This window comes from Triticum urartu, chromosome 7A (genome assembly GCF_056163025.1).
Source record: "Triticum urartu cultivar PI428250 chromosome 7A, HENAU_Tu73, whole genome shotgun sequence".
In the NCBI taxonomy this organism is placed as follows: Eukaryota; Viridiplantae; Streptophyta; class Magnoliopsida; order Poales; family Poaceae; genus Triticum; species Triticum urartu.
This window is the reverse complement of record NC_141879.1, coordinates 57,016,572-57,037,794: the sequence shown is the minus strand read 5'-3', so window position 1 is coordinate 57,037,794 and position 21,223 is coordinate 57,016,572. Positions and strand designations below refer to the sequence as shown.

The window sequence follows — 21,223 nt, the reverse complement described above, 5'->3', positions numbered from 1 at the left end:
CCCCACGGCCTGAATACGACTAGAAACCCATCCAAGGGCCAGGATTCAGGCCCGCAGGAGGCCCAGTAGGCCCACATGCATAGCAGTGACAATTAGGCCCGTAAGCCTGCAATGGAGAGAAGCTCGAGAGGGGTGCGATAGTGGGGCTTATAAACCACTGCGCACCCCTCTCAACTAGCGAGGTGGGACTAAACTTTCGACGCCGCAGCAGCACAAGGCCTTTGGTCCCAGTTGGTGGCACCAACCGGGACTAAAGGGGGCATTGGTCACGGTTGGTGACACGAACCGTGACCAATACCCCCCTTTAGTCCCGTAAGCCTGCAATGGAGAGAAGCTCGAGAGGGGTGCGATAGTGGGGCTTATAAACCACTGCGCACCCCTCTCAACTAGCGAGGTGGGACTAAACTTTCGACGCCGCAGCAGCACAAGGCCTTTGGTCCCGGTTGGTGGCACCAACCGGGACTAAAGGGGGCATTGGTCCCGGTTGGTAGCACCAACCGGGACTAATGCCCACCTTTAGTCCCGGTTGCTGCCACGAACCGGGACTAAAGGCTCTGCTATATAAGTCCACACTTAGGAAATTTTCACTCTCATCTTGCAGTTGCCACCCCCGACGACGCCGACGCCGCCAGGCTGCCCCGACGCCGCCCGCCCCGGCCCGCCCCCGTCGCCGCCGTTGCCCGCGCCCCTGCCCCGACGCGCGCCGCCCCGGCCCGCCCCCGTCGCCGTCGCCCGCGTCCCTGCCCCGACGCGCGCCACCCCGGCCCGCCCTCGTCGTCGCCCCCGCCGGCCCCTTCCCCGACGCGCGCCGCCCCAGCCCGCCGTCGCTCGCGCCCCCCTACCCCGAGCGCGCGCCCACTGCCCCGTCGCCATCCTCGCCGCCGACCCCGCGGTCCTCTTGGTCCGGCCGGCGCCCTCCCTAGCTAGCAATTTTTTTCATATATATGCCATTTTTTCTTATATATGCTTGTTTATATATATATATGTATATATGTTCTCTGTGTATATATATGTTCATGTATATATGCAATAGTTTTTTAGAAAAATTAGGATTTTTTTCCGTTCATAGATTTTTTTGGTGATATTAATTATTGTAAATATGCAAATGTTTGTATATTCATATGAACAATGAATTAGGCAATACTACTTCATGTATTTTTAAGAAGGAAGAAGAAGAAAAAGAATGAGAGGAAAAAGGAAATAAGAAGAGGAAGAAAGGAGAAGAAGAGGGGAGAGGAAGACGAGGAGAAATAAATAAGAAGAAGAAAAAAGAAGAAAAAAAAGAGGAGAAGAAGAAAGGAATAGAGGAGAAGAAGAGAAAAACAGAATATATATTCTATTTTCTCTTCTTCTCCTCTATTCCTTTCTTCTTCTCCTTTTTTTCTTCTTTTTTTTCTTCTACATGTGGGGGGGGGGTCGAGAACGTCGGACATTCATGAGAGAGGCGAGGAAGAAGGGGAAGAAGAGGGAGAAGAAGAGGAGAGGAAGAAGAGAAAGTCTTCTCCTCTATTCTTTCTTCTCTTCTTTTTTTCTTCTTCTTCTTCCTATATGTATTAGTTTTTTTATTTAGGTTGTTAATTAGTAGATATTAATTTTGTTCATATATGTATGGATGCATGTGATATGTATGTATGTATGTATGTATCGGGTATGTCATTGTCGATATACCCCCTACCCGATAACTTTGACATGAGGGGGTCGAGAGGGGGTCTAGGGTCGCCGAGGGGTCGAGGGTCGTTGAACATGAGAGGAAGAAGAGGATAAAAAAAGAAGAGGAAGAAGAAAAAAAAGAGGAGAAGAAAGAATAGAGGAGTTCTTCTCCTCTATTCTGTCTTCTCCTCTTTTTTTCTTCTTCTTTCTCTTTTTTTATCGGGAACGAGGGTCGCCGAGCGGTAGAGGAAACCCTAAATAGAAAGTATCGTCGGTGTGAGATACATGTACCGTCGGTGTCGGACACTACATCCACCCACGTCACTTGTGGGACGTGGATGTAGTGTCCGACACCGACGGCCACATGTATCTCTCACCCACGATACTTGCTATTTAGGGTTTCCTCTACCGCTCGGTGACCCTCGACGACCCTCGTTCCCGATAAAAAAAAGAGGAAGAAGAAGAAAAAAAGAGGAGAAGAAAGAATAGAGGAGTTCTTACTCCTCTATTCTTTCTTCTCTTTTTTTCTTCTTCCTCTTCTTTTTATGCTTGAAGCATTGTCGAGGCCACCCCAAACCCTAGAGAAGCAGCGTCGAGGCCACCCCAAACCCTAGAGAAGCAGCGTCGAGGCCACCCCAAACCCTAGAGAAGCAGCGTCGAGGCCACTAATTAATATTAGTTCTACGTTTGCCACTAATATATCCATCTGTCATGTTTGAATAATAATTGCCATGTTGTCAATATTTGTAGAAACTATGGACACCGCCCGAGACGAAGTACAAGAAGAGTTGTTGGGGGACATAATCGCACGAGGAAGTGATGCCGTCGTCTCGTTGTTTCTCGACGACACCGATGGTCTGGAAGCAGCTGGCTATGATTATGATGGCTCCGGTGACCTAATGCCGGTGCAAGAAGGAGACCGTGAGGACGGCTCCGGTGACCCAATGACGGTGCAAGAAGGAGACCATGATGACGTCTCCGGTGACCGAACCGAGTCCGGCCAGGTATATATATTAGTTAAGCTTCTGCTGACTAGCTAATTGATGCATTCATTGTTTTGGTATGTACACATATTAATTAAGTCTTTGTTCTTTTTTCTAGCCCTCCGAATCGAGCACAACTTCGGTAAAGAGACGAGGCCCGAAGAAAAAGTTGAGCTCGGATGAAAAGTTTGAGATCATAGCAATCGCGCCCGACGGCCAACCGATTGAACCCCTCCAGACAAAGAGCGCATTTGTTGCTCAATGCGGGGTTTTGGTTAGGGACAAGATCTCGATCAGCATCCAGCAATGGGTAAAGCCGGCTACAGAAGACCCTGAGGTGTCTTATGTCAATGATATGAAGAAAAATGATCTTTGGACTAAGCTGAAGTCAAATTTCACCCTACCGCCAGAGGATGATCCAGAGAAGCCAGTTAAAGAGCAATTAATCAAGTCTTTTGCTCTTAAGAGGATGGCAGAACTATTCAGGAGGTGGAAGAAAGAGCTGAATAAGTTTGTCGAAAATAAAGAGACACCAGAATTCAAGGGCAGATATGAGAAGATCAGAGATCACTGGCCCGCATTTGTGGCCCCACAAGACATCGGAAAAGAGTAAGAAGATGTCAGCGATAAACAAGCAAAATGCTGCGAAGAAGAAGCATCACCATCGCACGGGGTCAGGTGGCTACCTCATAGCCCGGCCTAAGTGGGCCAAGACTGAGAATGATCTGGTTGATGAAGGGATCGAACCAGAGACAATTAACTGGCCAGACCGTTGCCGGACTTGGTTCTTCGGGGTTGGCGGAACCTTGGACCATGTAACAGGGAAGTGCATTTGGACGAACGATCAAATGGACATACCAGTCAGGAAGCTTCAGCAGTATATCGAAGCAGCGCAGCAAGGGACGTTCTTTCCAGATAGAGAGAACGGCGAGCTCACAATGGCCCTCGGGAATCCTGAGCACCCTGGACGGACACGAGGCATGCCAGGCTCCATTCCGTGTAAGGTTGGGTTTCCGGACACATGCGGTTACAAATCCCAGGAGAGGAGGAAAAATTTGCAGCAGACCCAAATGCAGGCGGTGCAAGTAAGGGTACAAGCGATAGAGGAACGAGAAGCAAATCGCAGCAAACATACTGCCGAAGCTTCCCCCGAAGCTACCCCACCATCTCAGCGGAGAAGCAGCGTGGCTTCCACCGAGCTACTTCAGTCGGAGCATGCCTTGACGGCTCCTGCCAGCTATCCCGTGGATGCTATCACGGAGTCTCAAAATTGCCACCTGATGACGCAATGGATGAATTTGAAGGTCAAGGCGGCTGTTGGCTATGTTTATCCTACTGAACCCGGCGCAACTTTTCACTGCCGGCCGATTCCAGAAGGATATGCTAGGGTGATGGTGGATGAAATAACGGAGGGATTTGAGGACCTCCAGCTTGACCACCCTACCGGTGAAGGGGAGACTAGGCTGGGGTCTGCTCTGAAGACTCCATGCCTATGGCGGAAGGAGCTCATCAACCTTCCGAACTGGACGCCTCCGCCTCCTTCTCCTCCTCCGGCAAGTCAGGGCACTCCGCCTCCTCCACCGCCTCCTCCTCCTCCGGCGAGTCAGGGCACCCCGCCTCCTCCACTGCCTCCTCCTCCGGCGAGTGACGATCAGGGCACTCGACCGGCTCCTTCTCCGGCGCGTGGCGGCACTCTGCCTCCTTCTCCGGTGCGTGGCGGCACTCTGCCTCCTTCTCCGCCTGCGCCGACGCGCCCGAGCAGACAGCCTCCTCCTTCTCCGCCTCGTCAGCAAGGGCGGAAGAGACCTGCCACCGCTCCGGCTACTCCGGCGCGTCGTAGTCCTTCTCCTCCGCCTCGTAAGCAAATAAATAGGACAACCGCTTCGTCTGCTCTGCCGGCGTCTAGAAGTACAGCCAGAGGCGGGAGGAAATACAGATTCGGTCCTTCTCTGAAGACTCCAGAGAAGTTACCATACGAGAGGACCCTGGAGGAGAATGCCGAGATCGCACGAGAAGAAGTGAGGAACTACTTTGAAGGGGTGAAAGCAAAGAAACATCCATCTCCGGAGGAGAAGGTAGATCCGGTGAAAGCGAAGCGCACTCTAGCTGCCCTGACAAAACCACCCAAGTCTCCGCCGAAAGGAAACTATGAGCGCATTATTGGAAAGGAATTTGCCGAAGCGGAGCAGTCGGGAAGTACTGTCAGTGATCAAAGGCTGAAAGAACGACGAGCTGGGAAACAAATTGCCTAGCTCGGCGAACAAGCGAAGCAATCGTGCCCCCCGCTCAAGGTGCCTAGCGACAACGTCGCTAATGATCCGAGGATGGTGCCCGGTTATAGCAATCTTGGCGATTACCTGCCCGACGATGTACATTATGATTTCATGGAGGTGCAGATACAAAGATACGAGTACGGGAAGCCTCTCGTCAAAGATGAAAGATCTCTATCAACTATGATGCGAAGATTGCATGATTGGTACTTGAAAATCTGCAGAGACTCTAGGGGGAGGAGTACTTTGTATGTGAAAGTTAAAAAGGAGCATGACCTCGTTGGAATTGAACTGTTGCCTGTTCCATTTGAGGAGTTCTTTCAGTTTTTCAATCAATTGGCCCTCGATAAAACAACGATCACCTGCTACTGTCTGTAAGTAGTACTACTTCTGTCATTAAGTCTCTCTCTATAGCTCAGCTCTTTCATTGCATGTATTTATAATCATCCTCACTATATTATGCAGATTGAAGATCACCGAATTGAGGAAAAGACAAGTCGGTGATATTGGGTTCATTAACACATATCTCATATATGCAACTCAGGTTAAATTTCATGTCGCAGCTACCGAGGCCAACTTGCTATGATCGTTGGTAATAAATGAAAACAAAAATATAATACTCTTTCCTTATAACTTCAAGTGAGTGTTACTGTCTTGTGCGTATTCGGTTTCCCTTATATATTATTCAAGGTTATAGTAATGTAATTGATGAGTTATGCATGCGTGTGCAGTTACCACTATATTCTCCTAGAGATTAAGCTTGAGCAGGGACTAGTAACCGTCTTAGACTCAAGACGAAAAGATCCCCAGGACTATGCGGACATGACTCAAATGCTCGAGAAGTAAGTTAAATCGATCATTATCCACCATATCAGCAACTTTGTTCATTTCCTGATATATCAAGTAATTATTTTCTTTGTCTGGCAGGGTTTGGAAAAAATTCTCCAAAAAAGCTCCAGGACTCCCGAAGAAGCTGCAATTTAGACACCCGAAAGTAAGTACTATAGTAGCATGTTCCGCGCATCTCCTATTGATTTGGCATTCTTGCTTATCAGTTTGATTGACCTCTATTTCTTGTAAAGTGGTTGTGGCAGGAACAAGGGAATGATTTCTGTGGATACTACGTTTGCGAGTCCATCCGCCACACGACCTGTGAGCGGGGCTACACTAACGAACAATATGAAGTACGTAAATAACAACATTCACAATTTTATTTTATTACCATCATTTGTGTTGAGTTTCATTCATTCATATATATATATGTATTGACCCCCTTCTTCAAATTAGATGTTTCAGAAGCGGGATGAACTCCTAGCACCAGCTCGCATGCGAGCAATTCAAGAGGAATTGGCGGCATTCTTTCTTGACCACGTGATCGCTGAAGATGGAGAATACTATGTGGACCATGAGTCCGTATGATTATATTTGTAAGAGATAATTATTTTATATATGTAGCCGGTAGTGTCGGATAGATATACGAGAAATTGTTGTTCGACCAATCTCTCGGAGAAGGAGAGGTGGTCGATATCACTTCTCTCTGTATGCATATATGTTCATGACGATCTTCTGTTTCCTTCGTTTGCTTACTAGCTAGCTAGCGTGTCTACTCCTCTCTATACGTATGTATAGTACGTAGCGTCGACCAAGCACGGACATAAGAGAGGACACTTCTCTCTATTAATTATAGCTAGCTAACACAATATATGAAACACCTAAATTAACCCCCCAAAACCCCCAACCCCCCCCCCCCTTTCAAAAAAAAACAAAAACCCCAGCCACAGAAATGCTGACGCGTGGATGCCTATTGGTCCCGGTTGGTGCCACCAACCGGGACCAAAGGGTCTCCTGCCTGGGCTCCGGCACAGGCCACGTGGAGGCCCATCAATCCCGGTTCTGGATTGAACCGGGACTAAAGGGACAGGGCATTAGTACCGACCCATTAGTCCCGGTTCAGGAACCGGGACAAAAGGCCCTTACGAAGCGGGACAACAGGCCCTTTTTCTACCAGTGAGCCGATCTGGTGGGCCTGGATGCGCAATGCAGATCACCGTTGTACATGCGCCATCCTGCGTCCCAACACGGAGCCGAGCACGTCCATCCACCGCTGGTTGTCGTATGGCACCATCGGCCCCGTCACCACCATCCTGCCCCTCGCCGCAAGCGCCGGGCCTTTAGTTTTTTCTTTTCTTTTAACACAGTATAGACACAAGCCCTCGTACATACACGCATACATGCACACCCTATTCTTATGAGCACCTTCGAGAGACTGAGCCGGCATATTATCCTGAGATTTACGAAGTCACCGTAGGCGCCTCGTCGTCGACGGGAACGTCCCCTCCCACTGAAGAATAATGCGAGCATCAGGACTTGAATCTTGGTGGACTAGGGATACCACTGTCCCTCTAACCATTCAACTACAGGTTGGTTCGCGCCGGGGCCTTGTAGTTGTTTGTTGGTTCTGAAGTGTACTTAATGGACCACAATAAATCTATTTGTCTAACAATTTCCTAGAGGCATTATATTATTCCACACCATGAAACTTATTTAGGCAGTTGGGTATAAAATTAACGTCTATATTTAAATATTTAATGGGATATTGAGAATAACATGATCCGTTTTGTCGGAGACTACTGATGGAATATGTGTCCAATTCGCATGGCAGAAGTAAAACCCATAGTTAATTGATAGAGTTTTGTGTTCAATTGCCAAGGTAACGATATTACTATGTTTCATGGAAATACATGGTAGGTTGCAAAGTGTGAACTGAACTGTGTGTATATATTTAAGAGTGTCCACAAATCAAAGCTCAAACATGTTAGTGATTAGAGAGCACAAAACATAAATTGGTACGCATATTTTTAATTAGTTGAAAAATAATCTTTCAAAGTATGTGAAGGGTGCAATTAGTTCAGAAGGTCTCGAATAGTATCTCTGCTATTTGTAGGGATGTATGTTGACAAAAATCATGGGTGCTGAGAGTACCTTCCAAATACATAAATGGATATAGCATGAGTACTATGTAATCGTATTCAATAATATCCATATTTTTTATAGTATCCCTAGATATGTACTCATATAATATCAAAGGTTGACATGCCTCATGACACAATCTAAGGATCAAGTTCCCTAACACAACAAGCTTATAGTTTACCTTTATCCTGCACCCAAAGGGCTCGAACCAACACCTTTTATTCTTGATAAATGTATGTCATATGAGAGAGAGAGAGAGAGCGTTGGGGGTGTTCCCTGGCATTTTCAGTGACGTCCTTCCATTTGTGAGGGTCGCCCAAACACACCCAGCGCACGAGAGCCATGAGTTGCCTCGTGGTGCCATGTGCGGCATGCACATGTATATTAACTCAAGGATTAATGATTAACAAAAAATGAAATAAGAACACAACAAAAAATCCCCATCCTACCCATCGCCGTTGCTCATCGTCGGGCAACTCGTTGCCACCGAAGCCTCCTGTGCCACCGGAGTCCTGCGTTGGAACCACCGCAGTTGTCGTGACCGCCGCAACCTCTACTGCCATCCCATGCCACGCCTCTTCTTTCTCTCGTCCCCGATCTCCGAGGTGGGATTGCAATGAAGTAGAGGGGAGATCTAGGCGCCGGAGCGGAGGAGGAGGAGCAAGGTGGACCAGGCCACACACAAATCAGGGGTCATCCTATGCCTGGTTGCTACCGATCCGACGCCATAGTGCACACAAGGTGTTTGAGGTGATGTCTCTTAATTGTTGTTGTTCATTCTACTTCCGCCTTTTGTTTGTGCTAGATGGTCTATGTGAAGAATCATTTTGTTATGACATCATGGAGTGTGACTACTTGCCCTGTTGAAATTTGAGCTTGTTCGTTGTGTCCTTCTATGTATGGTGAGCCTTCTGTTCATGTTAGAAAAATGCACACAAGGATTAAGCTACACACACACACACACACACATACACACACACACACACACACACACACACATGCACACACGCACGCACGCACGCACGCACACACACGCACGCACACACACACACACACACACGCACACACACACATAGGCAATCAATCTGCAGGGGCATTTGGCATTTATATATAGAACATCCCTACATGTTATCTAGTGTACTTGATCTTATCTTAAATCAGTAAACTAATTGACAACTTTTGGCATTTCCCCTTGTCTATTATTATATTGATTCTTCAAACATTCCATAAAATTGTTTTGAAGGCAATTTCAAAAGCGTCACAAAAATGTTTTGCAGGCAGCCTGAGAAAGGCTACATTTGAACTTTGGAGGCATTCATTATAATGCCACAAATTATGCTTGTAGGCGTTCTGAAGATGCCTCCATTCTGTGTTTCTGAGGTGTTTTAGAAAAATGGCTTTGAAAGGTCTTTGCCTTTGTGGGTATCTCTACCATTATTTAAAACGCCTTAAATTGTAAAGGCTAGCATTTTATAAGCCTTTGGAGGCACATGAGAATACCCGCTAACAGTTTACGTGTTTTGGTGCCAACACCCGCAGGCTTCCGGTCCAGCCATATGGAAGATGCACTAGAGAGCAAGGACGTGGAAGAAATCGTCCGTGCATCCCTCTTCTACAAACCGTGGTGCTGCCTCGTCTTCGATAATGGCTTCCTCAGCCACTATCGAGCCTTCCATAATACGCCACCTATGCTTGGACTTCTTCACAGTTGGTCCTGCAATGACCCCTTCGTCCCCATCACAAAATTTATCCCCCGTGGTCACTGTAAAACACAATAATGTGGCTGACTACCGCGACGCCAGTGGCAGAGCCAGGAATTTAATATTGGGTGTTCAAAAAAAATCACACTAATAAAGGAGCCAATTGGTTCACAGCAATACAAATACAAATATAAATTGTTAACTAGCAACAATATCTCGAATGATTAAGGGAATTACAAAATAGATAAGAAAATTACAACTCGACCATACGCTTTGTCATGGCTTGAAAGCGAGATATGACAACATCATCCTTCACTTCAAAGAAGAACTCCCTCTCAATAAATGTAACCAGGCAGTCATTCAAGAGTTGATTCCCCATTTTATTGTGTAGCTTGTTTTTCACAAAGTCATTGAAGAGAATACTCTCTCAACACTAGCTGTTGCTACTGGTAGGATTAGAACCAATTTGAGAAGCTTCTAAACAAGGTTATAAGTGACACTCTTGTTTGTCTCAACAAGCATAATAGAAAGGTCAACTATATTTTTCACCTTTCTAAACCTCTCATCTCTACGCATATCAGTAATGAAGTGTGTAAGTTGATATGGAATATGCATCAAATCTTCCTCCGTGAAACCCAAAGGATAAAGATGTGCAAGCTTAACCAAGTTTTCCTTATCATAAGCAGCAAAAGAATTAACCGGACTGAATGATCCCATGCAATGAAGTAATTCGGTGTTTACCTCATCAAATCTATCTCCAAGCTCTCGAAGTTGCCTATCAATAAGAGCCAAAAACATCTGAACATGGAAGTGGTGGAGATTCGTGAGATTTTTGTAGAATCTTGAGGGTCTTCCAGGAGGCTTGTACTGACCACCCATTTGAGGAACTCTGACTTTATCCTTGACACAATAAGAAGTAACCTCTTCAAGAAAAGTTTCCCATCCACCATCATCTCTCAACAACTGCAATTGAATCTTTGTCAAATGAATGAGTTCAATGGCATTAACAATGTCTTGATCTTTCTTTTGCAAAGCACGACTTAAGTCATCGGTGTGCCCAAATATGGTTTGCAACAAGTGTGCCATGAAAACAAAGTCAAATGACTCAAAATATGTCAACATGGTTTCAGCAACCATAGCCTCATTGCTTTGAGTTTGATCTTTAGATATCTTGATGAGAACTAGCCGGATTGATGGATACATGCGGAGAATATGCATGATAGTTTTGTAGTGAGATCCCCAACGAGTGTCACCCGGCCTACTCAAACCCATCTCTTGATTCATGCCTTTACCAGTTTCAATTTCCTCCAATTCCAATGCTTGAATAATCCGTTCAGCTTGAGCCACACGAAGCATTCTAATCTTCTTACAAGACATCCCAAGAACATTCAAAAGATTAGCAAGTTGTTGAAAGAACAAAACACAATCACAGTTCTCCTTAGCAACAGCAACTAGAGATAACTGAAGTTGATGAGCAAAACAATGCACATAATAGGCAGAAGGGGACTCATCCATAATTAGTTTCTTTAGGACATTGACATGACCCTTCATGTTGCTGGCACCATCGTATCCTTGCCCACGTACTCTAGAGAAGGTCAAACCATGTTCCATAAGCAAACTCTCAATTGTTGTTTTGAGTGTCAAAGATGTGGTGTTTTCAACATGTAAAATACCAAGAAACCTCTCAACCACCCTTCCTATTTTATCAACATACCGTTGACAAAGAGCCAATTGTTCTTGTAAATACACATCACTAGATTCATCAGCAAGTATTGAGAAACAACTATCACCTAGCTCTTCCATCATAAGCCTAGTAGTTTCTTTGGCATAAGAGTTGATGAGGTCTGTTTGTATTTCATGAGCTACCATTTTATTGTTCTTTGGAGCATTCTTAAGAACCACCTTGTCCACTTCTTCAAAATTCTCTGCTAGCCAATGTAGAAGCTCAAGGAAACTACTGTTATTTAGTGAAACTTCTCTTTCATCATGTCCACGGAAAGCTAACCCTTGACACAAAAGAAACCTCAGGCATTTAAGAGAATATGCCAAGCGAGCAATATATAGAATCTTGTCTTGTTTGGTGGTTGAGGAAAATGACTCTACAATTGCTGTTTTGGGTGCAATGAAGAAATTGTATTTTTCTTGTGCTTTGTTGTGTGCACTATTGATTCCACCTTCATGTTTCAAAAAACTATCCTTGTGATTCCAGTTTCTAAATCCTCCATTCACAAAACAATCTCCACCAGCATGTGAATTTTCTTTGAAAAGATAACACACAAAGCAGAAAGCGGCATCTTTTTCTTTACTGTACTCAAGGCAACTATAAGACTTGAACAACTTAGCTACAAATCGACGCATACCTCCAGCAGGGTGTTGTGGAAAAGCATACTTTTTTGGTCAACAAGCCCCTTTTGCAATGAATCTTCTTCTAATCATATCCTGATCATTAACATCATAATCAGCGATAGGGATCCTCAACCCAGGATCAGGTTCAAGCAATTGAACATCATAAATTGCATCTTCACTGTCATCATCTTCCTCTGCATTTTCAGAGTCTTCACTTGCTTTTCTCTCAATATCAGGTTCGACATTAATGGCACTAGCAATCTGTAGCTGTTGAACTAAAGGGGATACATCCTGCACTTGTTGCTCAACCTGAATGCATGCCTTTGATTTCTTCCCAGCTCTACTCCATAAAATTTTCAAATCGATGGTCTTCCTCTTGAGTTTTGGATGTTGTACTCCTACAATTCAAAGAGAGTTCCTTTGTTATTTTTCTGCTAATAAAATCAAGCAAATCCTCCCTCCTCAATCGCATCTATAGTTGTTTCTCTCTGAATTGAATAGAAGCTACAAATTGGCTTGGGGATTTCACACTGAATCGACTCAACAGAAAAATTCAGACTTGGAAGATGGAAGATGGAAGGGGGATTTACCTTAGGCTTACAGATTCACTGAGGTGTTGGAGCCAATCGCTCCACTGTCCCCTCCCTCTGCTCCCCGGTGTCTGCTACTGTCGGGACCCTCTCTGGTGCTGCGGCGCTTGGTCCGGGCCGTTGCTCCTCCCCACCGGCAGATGCAGGCATGGTGCAGCTGCTGGGCCTGGGCGCCGTGTCTTCCGCAAAAAAGACAAGGAGCTCCTCCGCCATTGGCATCGGCGCCGCCGCCTGGTCCATGGGAAGAGGAACTGGAACGGGAAGGCTCAAGGCTAGGTTTCTCTCGTCTCGTGCTCATGCGTGGTGCGTCGTTGGCTCGGTGCGTGTGTACATCTGCCGGGCTGCTGCACAAATGGGCCAATTGGGCATGTAGTATAGTCATATGTTATATAAGCGTATATATAATTTTTTGTTTCCAGATTATTTTGGGTGTACATCTGTACACACATGCTCCATATTGGATCCGCCACTGCGCCACGCCGTGTCCTATTTTCAGATTGGGTCATTTAGTGTTGGGGAACGCAGTAATTTTAAAAAAATTCCTACGATCACGCGAGATCTATCTAGGAGATGCATAGCAACAAGAGGGGAGAGTGTGTCCACATACCCTCGTAGACCGAAAACGGAAGTGTTTAGTAACGCGGTTGATGTAGTCGAACTTCTTCGCGATCCAACCGATCCAAATACTGAACGTATGGCACCTCCGCGTTCAGCACATGTTCAGATCGATGACGTCCCTCGTACTCTTGATCCTGTTGAGGCCGAGGGAGAGTTTCGTCAGCACAACGGCATGGCAACGGTGATGATGATGTTACCGGCGCAGAGCTTCGCCTAAGCACTACGACGATATGTTCGAGGTGTGTAACTATGGAGGGGGGCACCGCACACGGCTAAAAGATCAACTTGTGTCTCTTGGGGTGCCCCCTTGGCCACATATAAAGGAGGGAGGAGGAGGAGGCTGGCCTAGGAAGGACGCGCCTATAGAGGGTTCCCAATCCTAGTTGGAGTCCCCTTGCTTTTCCAAGAGGGGAGAGAGGGAAGGAGTAGGAGAGGGAGAAGGAAAGAGAGGGGGGCGCCGCCCCCTCCCTAGTCCAATTCGGACTTGCCATGGGGGGGGGGGGTGCGGCCACCCCTTGAGGCCCTTCTCTCCTTTCCCGTATGGCCCATTAAGGCCCACTACTTCCCCCGGCGAATTCCCGTAACTCTCCAGTACTCCGAAAAATATCCGAATCACTCGGAACCTTTCTGATGTCCGAATATAGCCTTCCAATATATCGAGCTTTACCTCTCGATCATTTCGAGACTCCTCGTCATATCCGTGATCTCATCCGGGACTCTTAACAAACTTCGGTCAACAAATCACATAACTCATAATACAGATCGTCATCGAACGTTAAGCGTGCGGACCCTACGGGTTCGAGAACTATGTAGACATGACCAAGACACATCTCCAGTCAATAACGAATAGCGGAACCTGGATGCTCATATTGGCTCCTATATATTCTACGAAGATCTTTATCGGTCAAACTGCATAACAACATATGTTGTTCCGTTTGTCATCGGTATGTTACTTGCCCGAGATTCGACCGTCAGTATCATCATACCTAGTTCAATCTCGTTACCGGAAAGTCTCTTTACTCGTTCCGTAATGCATCACCCCGCAGCTAACTCATTAGTCACATTGCTTGCAAGGCTTATAGTGATGTGCACTACCGAGAGGGCCCAGAGATACCTCTCCGATACTCGGAGTGACAAATCCTAATCTCGATCTATGCCAACCCAACAAACACCTTCGGAGACACCTGTAGAGCATCTTTATAATCACCCAGTTACGTTGTGACGTTTGATAGCACACAAGGTGTTCCTCCGGTATTTGGGAGTTGCATAATCTCATAGTCAGAGGAACTTGTATAAGTCATGAAGAAAGCAATAACAATAAAAATTAACGATCATTATGCTAAGCTAACGGATGGGTCTTGTCCATCACATCATTCTCCTAACGATGTGATCCCGTTCATCAAATGACAACACATGTCTATGGTTAGGAAACTTAACCATCTTTGATTAACGAGCTAGTCAAGTAGAGGCATACTAGGGACACTCTGTTTTGTCTATGTATTCACGCATGTATCAAGTTTCTGGTTAATACAATTATAGCATGAATAATAAACATTTATCATGATATAAGGAAATATAAAATAACAACTTTGTTATTGCCTCTAGGGCATATTTCCTTCAGTCTCCCACTTGCACTAGAGTCAATAATCTAGTTCACATCGCCATGTGACTTAACACCAATAGTTCACATCACCATGTGATTAACACCCAAAGTTCACATCGCCATGTGACCAATACTCAAAGCATTTACTAGAGTCAGTAATCTAGTTCACATCGCCATGTGATTAACACCTAAAGAGTACTATGGTGTGATCATGTTTTGCTTGTGAGAGAAGTTTAGTCAACGGGTCTGCCATATTCAGAGTCGTATGTATTTTGCAAATTTTCTATGTCTACAATGCTCTGCATGGAGCTACTTTAGCTAATTGAGACTTAGAGTCATCTGGATCGGTGTAAAAGCTTGCATTGACGTAACTCTTTACGATGGAGTCTTTGTCACCTCCATAACCGAGAAATATTTCCTTAGTCCTCTTAGGTAACTAAGGATAACTTTGACCGCTGTCTAGTGATCCACTCCTGGATCACTATCATACCCCCTTGCCAAACTCATGGCAAGGTACACAATAGGTCTGGTACACAACATAGCATACTTTATAGAACCTATGGCTGAGGCATAGGGAATGACTTTCATTCTCTTTCTATTTTCTGCCGTGGTCGGGTTTTGAGTCTTACTCAACTTCACACCTTACAACTCAGGCAAGAACTACTTCTATGACTGATCCATTTTGAACTCTTTCAAAATCTTATCAAGGTATGTACTCTTCGAAAGTCTGATCAAGCGTCTTCATCTATCTCTATAGATATTGATGCCCAATATGTAAGCAGCTTCACTGAGGTCTTTCTGTTGAAAAAATCCTTTCAAATACTCCTTTATGCTTTCCAGAAAATTCTACATCATTTCCGATTAACAATATGTCATTCGAATATACTTATCAGAAAGGCTGTAGTGCTCCCACTAACTTTCTTGTAAATACAGGCTTCACCGCAAGTCTCTATAAAACTATATGCTTTGATCAACTCATCAAAGCGTATATTGCAACTCCGAGATGTTTGCACCAGTCCATAGATGGATCGCTGGAGCTTGAATATTTTGAGAGCACCTTTAGGATTGACAAAATCTTTTGGTTGCATCATATACAACTCTTCTTTAATAAATCCATTAAAGAAATGCAATTTTGTCATACATTTGCCAGATTTCATAAAATGCGGCAATTGCTAACATGATTCGGACAGACTTAAGCATCGATACGAGTGAGAAAATCTCATCCTAGTCAACATCTTGAACTTGTCAAAAAACTTTTCGACAAGTCGAGCTTTGTAGATAGTAACACTACTATCAGCGTCCGTCTTCCTCTTGAAGATCCATTTATTCTCAATGGCTTGCCGATCATCGAACAAGTCCACCAAAGTCCAAACTTTGTTCTTATACATGGATCCCATCTCAGATTTCATGGCCTCAAGCCATTTCGCGGAATCTGGGCTCATCATCACTTCCTCATAGTTCGTAGGTTCGTCATGGTCAAGTAACATGACCTCTAGAATAGGATTGCCGTACCACTCTGGTGCGGATCTTACTCTGCTAGACCTACAAGGTTCAGTAGTAACTTGATCTGAAGTTTCATGATCATTATCATTAGCTTAACCATAAAATTATCAAACTCATCTAAGCATTGGCTAGCAAACTTAGTAGGCGGGATTCCAGCTTTATCATATCTATAGAGAGAATTTACCTTTACTACCTGTGTCGGGTTATCAAGACCGTGTGTTTCTTCAATAGGTGATGAATTAAGACCATGTATTTCTTCAACAGGAGGTAAATTCTTAACATCTTCAGCTTTAATACCTTTTTCTTTCATAGATTTCTTTGCCTCTTGCATATCTTCAGGACTGATAAATAGAATACCCCTTTTCTTTGGAGTTGGCTTAGGAGTTGGTTCAGGAAGTGTCCAATTATTTTCATTGGTCAACATATTATTCAATAGAATTTCAGCTTCATCAACAGTTCTTTCCCTGAAAACACAACCAGCACAACTATCCAAGTGGTCTCTGGAAGCATCAGTTAGTCCATTATAAAAGATATCAAGTATTTCATTTTTCTTGAGAGGATGATCAGGCAAAGCATTTAGTAATTGGAGAAGCCTCCCCCAAGCTTGTGGGAGACTCTCTTCTTCAATTTGCACGAAATTATACATTTCCCTTAAAGCAGCTTGTTTCTTATGAGCAGAGGAATATCTAGCAGAGAAGTAATAAATCATATCCTGGGGACTACACACACAACCAGGATCAAGAGAATTAAACCATGTCTTAGAATCACCCTTTAATGAGAACGGAAATAATTTAAGGATATAATAGTAGCGAGTTTTCTCATCATTAGTGAATAGGGAAGCTATATCATTTAATTTAGTAAGATGTGCCACAACAGTTTCAGATTCATAGCCATAGAAAGGATCAGATTCAACCAGAGTAATTATGTCAGGATCAACAGAGAAATCATAATCCTTATCAGTAACAAAGATAGGTGAAGTAGCATAAGCAGGGTCATATTTCATTCTAGCATTCATAGATTTTTCTTTCAGCTTAGCTAATAATTTCTTAAGATCAATCCTATCATTGCAAGCAAGAAAGTCTCTAGAAGTTTCTTCATCCATAACATAACCCTCAGGCACAATAGGCAATTCATATCTAGGAGGAGAATCTTCATCATCACTTTCATCAATATTATCAGTTTCAATAATTTCATTCTCTCTAGCCCTTGCAAGTTGTTCATCAAGAAATTCACCTAGTGGCACAGTAGTATCAAGCATAGAAGTAGTTTCATCATAAGCATCATGCATAGCAGAAGTGGCATCATCAATAACATGCGACATATCAGAATTAATGGCAGAAGCAGGTTAAGGTGTCGCAAGCTTACTCAAAACAGAAGGTGAATCAAGTGCAGAGCTAGATGGCAGTTCCTTACCTCCCCTCGTAGTTAAGGGATAAATTTTGGTTTTCTCGTCTTTCAAGTTCCTCATAGTGACCAGCAGATATAAATCCCAAGTGACTCAAAGAATAGAGCTATGCTCCCCGGCAACGGCGCCAGAAAATAGTCTTGATAACCCACAAGTATAGGGGATCGCAACAGTTTTCAAGGATAGAGTATTCAACCCAAATTTATTGATTCAACACAAGGGGAGCCAAAGAATATTCTCAAGTATTAGCAGCTGAGTTGTCAATTCAACCACACCTGGATAACTTAATATCTGCAACAAAGCGTTTAGTAGCAAAGTAGTATGAAAGTAGCAGTAACAGTGGCAAAAGTAACGGTAGCAGTTTTGTAGTGATTGTAACAGCAGCAACGGAAAAGTAAATAAGCGAAGAACAATATGTGAAAAGCTCGTAGGCATTGGATCGGTGATGGAGAATTATGCCGGATGCGATTATTCATGCAATAGTTATAACTTAGGGTGACACAGAACTAGCTCCAATTCGTCAATGTAATGTAGGCATGTATTCCGAATATAGTCATACGTGCTTATGGAAAAGAACTTGCATGGCACCTTTTGTCCTACCCTCCCGTGGTAGCGGGGTCCTAATGGAAACTAAGGGATATTAAGGCCTCCTTTTAATAGAGTACCGGACCAAAGCATTAACACATAGTGAATATATGAACTCCTGAAACTATGGTCAACACCGGGAGTGGTCCCGATTATTGTCACTTCGGGGTTGCCGGATCATAACATGTAGTAGGTGACTAATGACTTGCAAGATAGGATCAATAACTCACATATATTCATGAAAACATAATAGGTTCAGATCTGAAATCATGGCACTCGGGCCCTAGTGACAAGCATTAAGCATAGCAAAGTCATAGCAACATCAATCTCAGAACATAGTGGATACTAGGGATCAAACCTTAACAAAACTAACTCGATTACATGATAAATCTCATCCAACCCATCACCGTCCAGCAAGCCTACAATGGAATTACTCACGCACGGCGGCGAGCATCATGAAATTGGTGATGGAGGATGGTTGATGATGATGATGGCGACAGATCCCCCTCTCTGGGGCCCCGAACGAACTCCAGATCAGCCCTCCCGAGAGAGATTAGGGCTTGGCGGCGGCTCCGTATCGTAAAATGCGATGAATCCTTCTCTCTAATTTTTTTCCTCCCCGAACACGAATATATAGAGCTGGAGTTGAGGCCGGTGGAGCTCCAGGGGGCCACGAGGCAGGGGGCGTTCCCAGGGGGGCAGGCGCTCCCCCACCCTCGTGGATAGGGTGTGGCCCCCTGGCCTTGATTCTTGCACTAGTATTTTTATCATTTCCAAAAATAATCTCTGTTGATTTTCAGGTCATTCCGAGAACTTTTATTTCTGCACAAAAATAACAACATGGCAATTATGCTGAAAATAGCGTCAGTCCGGGTTAGTTCCATTCAAATCATGCAAGTTAGAGTCCAAAACAAGGGCAAAAGTGTTTGGAAAAGTAGATACGACGGAGACGTATCAACACCCGCAAGCTTAAACCTTTGCTTGTCCTCAAGCAATTCAGTTGATATACTGAAAGTAATAAAGAAAAACTTTTACAAACTCTGTTTGCTCTTGTTGTTGTAAATATGTAAAGCCAGCATTCAAGTTTTCAGCAAAGATTATGAACTAACCATATTCACAATAATATTTAGGTCTCATGTTTACTCATATCAATGGCATAATCAACTAGCGAGCAGTAATAATAAATCTCGGATGACAACACTTTCTCAAAACAATCATGATGTGATATAACAAGATGGTATCTTGCTAGCCCTTTCTGAGACCGCAAAACATAAATGCAGAGCACCTCTGAAGATCAAGGACTGACTAAACATTGTAATTCATGGTAAAAGAGATCCAGTCATAGTCATACCCAATATAAATTAATAGTAATGGATGCAAATGACAGCAGTGCTCTCCAGCTGGTGCTTTTTAATAAGAGGGTGAAGAATCAACATAAAATTAAATAAATAGGCCCTTCGCAGAGGGAAGCAGGGATTTGTAGAGGTGCCAGAGCTCGATTTTTGGAATAGAGATGAATAATATTTTGAGCGGCATACTTTCATTGTCAACGTAACAACCGAGAGATCTCGATATCTTCCATGCTACACACATTATAGGCGGTTCCCAAACAGAATGATAAAGTTTATACTCCCCCTCCACCAACAAACATCAATCCATGGCTTGCTCGAAACAATGAGTGCCTCCAACTAACAAGAGTCCCGGGGGAGTTTTGTTTGCAATTATTTTGATTTGATTTGCATAAAGCATGGCACTGGGAATCCCGGTGACCAGCCATTTTCTCGTGAGTGAGGAGCGGAGTCCACTCCTCTTGAGAATAACCCGCTTAGCATGGAAGATACAGACATCCCTAGTTGATACATGAGCTATTCGAGCATACAAACAGAATGTTATTTGAAGGTTTAGAGTTTGGCACATACAAATTTACTTGGAACGGCAGGTAGATGCCGCATATAGGAAGGTATAGTGGACTCATATCGAATAACTTTGGGGTTTATGGAAGTGGATGCACAAGTAGTATTCCCGCTTAGTACAAGTGAAGGCTAGAAAAAACTGGGAAGCGACCAACTAGAGAGCGACAACAGTCATGAACATGCATTAAAATTAATAAACATTGAGTGCAAGCATGAGTAGGATAGTATCCACCATGAACATAAATATCGTGAAGGCTATGTTGATTTTGTTTCAACTACATGTGTGAACATGTGCCAAGTCCAGTCACTTGAATCATTCAAAGGAGGATACCACCCTATCATACCACATCACAACCATTTTAATAGCATGTTGGCACGCAAGGTAAATCATTATAAACTCCTAGAAAATTAAGCATGGTATAAGCAACTATAATCTCTAATTGTCATTGCAAACATGTTTATTCATAATAGGTTGAATCAGGAATGATGAACTAATCATATTTACAAAAACAAGAGAGGTCGAGTTCATACCAGCTTCTCTCATCTCAATCAGTCCATCATATATCGTCATTATTGCCTTTCACTTGCATGACTGAACAATGTGAATAATAATAATAGTGCACGTGCATTGGACTAAGCTGGAATCTGCAGGCATTCAATACAAAGGAGAAGACAAGGTAATATGGGCTCTTAGTTAAATCAACAATAATGCATATAAGAGCCACTTCAACATTTTCATTATGGTCTTCTCCTATCGACTCCCAAAGAAAAGAAATAAAACTATTTACACGGGAAAGCTCCCAACAAACAAAAGAAGAATAGGAAATATTTTTGGGTTTTCTTTTAATTATTACTACTACAACATTTAAAGTAAACTAGCTAAAAGCTACAACTAATTTTTTTTGTTTTTTGTTAAGGTTTATCAAACACACAAGAATAAAGCATAAAAAGGAAAATAAACTAGCATGGATATTACAGTGAAAAAGTATGAGCACTGACAACTAGAGTGAGTGTGTGGACATGAATGTAATGTCGGTGAGAGATACGTTCTCCCCCAATCTTAGGCTTTTAGCCTAAGTTGGTCTAT

General features: G+C 43.8%; 1 pseudogene across 1 annotated transcript; it reads right to left on the bottom strand.

Annotated features, from left to right (window-relative positions):
- Positions 1-9,380: 9,380 nt before the first annotated feature.
- On the bottom strand, positions 9,381-12,842 carry LOC125522376 (uncharacterized; annotated as a pseudogene). Its single transcript, XR_015612046.1, has 2 exons — positions 12,510-12,842; positions 9,381-12,317 (listed from the first exon to the last, which is right to left on the bottom strand). The product of XR_015612046.1 is annotated as an uncharacterized LOC125522376 (transcript).
- Between the last annotated feature and the right edge of the window lie 8,381 nt (positions 12,843-21,223).